Source organism: Zingiber officinale, unplaced genomic scaffold (assembly GCF_018446385.1).
Source record: "Zingiber officinale cultivar Zhangliang unplaced genomic scaffold, Zo_v1.1 ctg30, whole genome shotgun sequence".
Lineage (NCBI taxonomy): Eukaryota > Viridiplantae > Streptophyta > Magnoliopsida > Zingiberales > Zingiberaceae > Zingiber > Zingiber officinale.
Genome location: NW_024589931.1, coordinates 286,937 through 292,247, shown reverse-complemented (window position 1 = coordinate 292,247; position 5,311 = coordinate 286,937). Strand labels below are relative to the sequence as shown.

Genomic DNA, 5,311 nt, shown 5'->3' with positions numbered 1-5,311 from the left:
AAAAATATCAATTCAATATATCAAATTTATTTTTTGATGACATTTCCATGATCAAGGGATTTTTAGGAACCCATAGGATCTGATTTCATCTTATTCCGAGCTCTCTAGGTATCTCAATCGGCCACGGAAAATTTATTTTACATATAAAAAAAATGCAATTTTGCGACGAATTTTGAAATTCGTCGCAGAATCTGCAACGAATTCCAAAATTCGTCGCCGATTCCGCAACGAATTTCAAAATTCGTCGTAGAATTTCCGAAGACGATTGAGGTACATAGAGATGCCAGAATGAGGTGAAATCGGTTCTTATGGGTTTCTATAAATTCCCTAATTTTATAATTGTCCACAACCTCAAATTTTATGCTACCGATGATTTTTTTAAGTCGAAGATGTCCGAAAAACGATATTCACCTTCATAAGACCAAAAATATCAATTTATTATGTCAAATTTTTTTTTATGGCATTTCCATGATCAAGGATTTTTAGTAATCCATAGGATCAGATTTCATCTCATTCTGAGCTATATAAAAAAAAAAAAAGAAATTTTGCGACGAATTTCAAAATTCGTCGCAGAATCAGCAACAAAATTAGCAACGAGTTATCTTTTTGTCGCAAAAGACCTAACTTTAATCACTCCATGACAGCCCCTTTACCCTAACTTTGGTGGCGGCTAAATGCCTCCGTTTGCCCTAGCTTTGGTGGCGACGCAGAAGCTGCGATCCGAGGACGGAGGACGTCGGTTAGGGCGATTTCGGTCCAGGTAAACTTGTCTCCCTCTCTTCCAACTCCGGTGGCAGTTCGCGCTGGGCGGTCGCAGGTGCTCGCGCCTGCCTCTGGTTGGCCGCGGGTGGTCGCGGCTGCCGCTGGCTGGCCGCGGGTGCTCGCGGCTGACGCTGGCTGGCCGCGGGTGCTGTCCCGCTGCAGGGAGGCCGCGCCTGGTGCTGGCCGGCCTCGGGAGTGAGTTGCTGGCCCTGGCCGGACGCGTGGGGCAGCTCCTTGCCCTGGCCGGACACTCGAGCTAGATCATGGCCATGGTCTGGCGGAAGAGGCCGAGGTTGGCCCTTGTCGGTCGCGCGAGTCAGCGGCTGGTCCTGGCCGGCCACGGGAGGCCGCAGTTGGCCATGCCTGGTTGCTGCAGAGCTTGGCTGGCCCTGGCCCTGGTCGACAGCAACTGGCCCTGGCCCTGTCCGACAGTGGCTACCTCTGTCCGGCAGCGGCTGGCCCGACCGCAGGTGGCCCTTGATGTCGTTGGCCAGCCCTTACCCGGCACTTGCTGCCCTTGCCATGGCCAAGACGGCCAAGACTTATTGGCTAAACCAACCATATAGTCTTGTTTATAGCGACCTTATTTGTGTTATTTGACCTATATAATTGACTGTGTACATTGTTTATGCAGGTGTATAGTAGATGTGTTTGAGAGACACTCGACGTCTTTGTTGACCTCTGTTTGGTATACCTACACCCTTGACTTTAATTAATAATGATAGCATTAGTATACAATTTTATGTTATTTATTTTCATTTGTATGTGCGCTTGAAACATATTAGTGATTAGTGTATTTCTTGCTATATATCTAATATCTCATTCTTAAACTTATATATATTATTTGTTAATGCTCTGTATTTCTTGTTATATGTTATAGGTGATTAGAGGTGATATCTATCATCAAAGGAATCTCACACAATCTCTTTTAATAAATATGGTAAGTATTTTTTATGTTATTTATTATGCATCATTATTTTTTTAACTTTATCCTATTTTTGAATTTCAGAACATCTTTAGGCGGGGACGTAAACGAAGTTCACATGGCCATGCGGCACCTAGCAGTGTACCTACGCCTATCCTTGATCAGCCTGTACGACTATCAAATTCACCTTCGCTAGTACAGCCAGGACCATCACATCTCTCTACGCCAGTTCAGGCAGGACCATCACATTCCCCTTCGCGAGTACATGCAGGACCTTCACATTCGCCGTCGCCAATACATGCAGGACCATCACATTCTCCTTCGCCAGTACCTTCACCGCAAAATTTGGCAGATCCGGCTCCTACCAGATACTCATTTTCTGAGACCCAAGATGTTCGAATATTTATTGTCCCCTCCGGAGATTCGTACGTATAAAATTAATATCTTAATTTTTTATTCTATATTTTTTAAGTATGATTATAAAGTAGGATTAAAACTTAGTTTCATCACTTCAATTGTCTTTTCTTTAGCAAGTTTATTTAAATGTAATATTTAAGTTCTGATATGCATTACTTCATTCTATTCCTTGCTCTAATAGTATAATTGATTTACTTTATTTTCAATCATATCATGAGATTACTTAATTCTATCTTTAATCATCCTCTCATTATTTGATAAACTCTGAAAATTTTTTGATGTGCTATTTTATTTTCAATTACACATCCTTATTCTCAATAATGAAAAGTTCTAATAGTGGTTTGATGTGCAACCTTTTTTTTAATCAATTAGACCATTAGAATAGTGTATGATCATTGGTCATTCTTGCATTTTTGAACAACTCTGAACAATGTTTAATTAGTAATGATACTCTTCATGTATTTAATATATTAAATAATTAGACTATTTAACCGTTGGACTAGAATGGATTATGGTAGTTACAAGACAGTCAATTAACATTACTAGTTTAGGGATCTTAAAAATATGGTTACTCCTATCTTATATTTTTTAGAATTTTCTTATTACTATTATATTTAATAATATAATTAGTATTTTGGAATGTTAGTTATTCTATTGTAGATGTTTATTTTTTTGTTAATAATACTAATTTTTTTGAAACAGGATTGGTCAAGACATAATGAAAATCAATGTTGGAGTAACTAAAAAATTATTTTTTTGTTCATATATAGTAATTTCTTTATTGTAATTATTGATATTGTTTATATTATGCAGGAAGAAGATGAAGAAGATAGAGAAGATTTAGTCATATTTCGGATTTTGTTGAAATATGGATGGTTTAGAACTTATGATGTTTGGATTGTATGGATATTAGATCTTTTGTGATGTTTATATTTTGATGTATTATATGTTTGGCTTGCAAGGATATTAGATCATGTTTGTATTTTGATGTATCATATGTTTGGATTGTAAGGATATTAGATGATGATTGCATTTTAATTTATGGAATGCTTGGATTTTTTGTGATATTTGGATTTGATGTGATTTGGTTTATGTATAATTTTATTGTTAGATATAATGTCTATTTATTAGATGCATATTTGTGTATTAATCAGGTTAAATATAGAAATAATGAAATCTAGAATGGCGGTTGTTTTGTTTTGCGACAAACTTTGCGACGAAAATATTTTTGTTGCAAGCCTATCGTAATATATCGAAAAAAAACAGTACTAGATTCTGCAACAAATTTTTAGATTTGTCGCAGAATCTGCGACAAATTACTAGATTCGTCGCTGAATCTGCTACGAATTATCAGATTTGTCGCAGATTCTGCAACGAATTATCAAATTTGTCGCAGATTCTGCGACAAATCTGCAAATTCGTCGCTGAATTTAAGATATGTAGATGTTGAGAATTTTTGTCGCAGAATTCGTTGCAGAATTTGCGACGAATTCTGCGACAAAAAAACTTCGCAACATGACTTAGATTCCGCGACGAATTTTCAGATTCGTCGCAGAATCTGCGATAAATTCCTATATTCGTCGCAAATATCTGCGACAAATCTGATAATTTGTCGCAAATTCTGCGACGATTTCTGTGACGAACGTGAAATCATTGCAAAATTCAAAATTCGTTGCAAATTGAATTGGTCAAGGTTTATGATCTTCCAACTAACTTGCGACGAAAATATAATTCGTTGCAAAATTTGCGACGAATTTTAGTTTTGTCGCAATTATCAGCAACGAAAATAATAATTCGTTGCAAAATCGGCGACAAAATATATTTTCGTCGCAAATTATATGCGACGAATAATGTGACGAATTTTATTTTCGTTGCAGATTTTGTAACAAATTCTTTTTTTTTGTCGCAAAATATTTTGCGACGAGATTTTTGCGACGAAATAAATTCGTCGCCGATTTCGTCGCAAACAAAATTTGCGACGAATTTGTTTAAAAATTCGTCGCCAAATTTGTCGCAAAAGGTAGTTTTTTTTGTAGTGGAATCCCTTCCTGGCTCGACACTGACGGTTTGTGATTGCAAGCTCAACCAATAGGAGGTTCACGTACAGTCAACCGGAGCACCACGTCCCTAGCGTCCATCGCCTCGACTCTCGAACAGGATCATTAAAAATGATCATTTTTTATTTATGTAATAAAAATAGAAAAAGAATAATTTGATTTTTTTAAAAAAAAATAGTATGCTATTTTGCCTCTAAGGGATAAGGAACCCTTATTCCCTATTATTTATGGAAAAGAAACGAGGAAGAAATATTATCAATGAGAGAGAAAAAGGATATTTTTTGAGAGTAAAACATTAGTCAAAAAGAGAGATACATATTTTCTTAATAGGAAAAAGAATGGATAAAATTTGGAATCCTTCCTGAACATAAAAAAGAGAGATACATACTTTAAAATATTTTTTGGAAAATTTAAAATTATTTTGGTAGTCAATTATAATCACATCAGATATGAACATATAAAAATCATTCGCCATATTATTTTGCATTTGTATAGTTATATATAATAGGTGCATTAATTATATATATATTTTTTATTATTAAAAAATAGCCAGGCTTAATGTTCTTTTATTAAAATTTAATTCAAAAAAATGAAAATCCAAATTGGGAACCAAATTAATTGCCTGTCTGTTGGCGCGTTCATTGCGTTTAAAGATTTCCTCCCGCACCTGCAGATTATAAATATGACCAATCATCATCGACGTCAAGGCACAAATTAAATAAAAAAACCTTGGCGATCCAAATGGCTTCCAAGCAGCACTGCTTTCTCCTCCTTCTCTTCGTCGCCTTTCTTCTCTCCTCTTCCCTTGTGCTGGTCAAATCTGGTACTGCATGCAACATACGTACACATTTGTCATTGAATATGTCTAGCTATCTCAAGATATTTGATTGTATTTATATATTGTTAGCTAATGTTTACGCCATGCATGCACTGACGATGCACATCCTTTCTTGATCTGCACATCCAGCTGAAGGCATCGGCTACGGGCCTATTAGCAGAGGCGATCAAGCACCTTGCTCTCGTCGAGACCCCTCCTACTTGAACTGCCACGAAGGCAGCCCGGTCAACCCTTACAAACGTGCTTGCTCTAAGATTGATGATTGTCGAGGCGACATAAAATGATGAGCCTATTTGTTCTTCCAACCAAAAT

At 36.8% G+C, this 5,311-nt stretch overlaps 1 long non-coding RNA gene across 4 annotated transcripts; it reads left to right on the top strand.

Annotated features, from left to right (window-relative positions):
- Nucleotides 1-654: 654 nt before the first annotated feature.
- Nucleotides 655-3,169, top strand: LOC122037383. 4 transcript variants are annotated; one of them, XR_006127639.1, is made up of 6 exons: nt 655-760; nt 1,397-1,450; nt 1,643-1,702; nt 1,917-2,112; nt 2,807-2,834; nt 2,918-3,169. It is a non-coding gene; the product is annotated as an uncharacterized LOC122037383 (long non-coding RNA). The 4 variants fall into 4 exon arrangements; XR_006127638.1 differs by having other exon boundaries at nt 2,807-2,840; XR_006127636.1 differs by lacking the exon at nt 2,807-2,834.
- The last annotated feature ends 2,142 nt before the right edge of the window (nt 3,170-5,311 follow it).